Source organism: Penaeus monodon, chromosome 33, assembly GCF_015228065.2.
Source record: "Penaeus monodon isolate SGIC_2016 chromosome 33, NSTDA_Pmon_1, whole genome shotgun sequence".
NCBI classification, from domain to species: Eukaryota; Metazoa; Arthropoda; class Malacostraca; order Decapoda; family Penaeidae; genus Penaeus; species Penaeus monodon.
This window is the reverse complement of record NC_051418.1, coordinates 7,486,612-7,486,857: the sequence shown is the minus strand read 5'-3', so window position 1 is coordinate 7,486,857 and position 246 is coordinate 7,486,612.

Sequence of the window (246 nt, the reverse complement as noted above, 5' to 3'; positions counted from 1 at the left end):
ATCAATATAATTTCCGATTCCAATAACTGATTCTTAATATGTCAATTGTCATAATGGATGGATGTGGTGTAACCGTTTAGCCTTTTACTTTTTTTTGTTTGTCATCCACAATATGAAATAAACACAACCTGTATAACTGTTTGTGTTAAGAAAGGGGTTAATGTTGTTTGTTAGTCCCACTGAGGCAGAATGATATGCGTTTTGTACCTATAAATATTTTTCCACTGATGTATTTTAAAGACACAC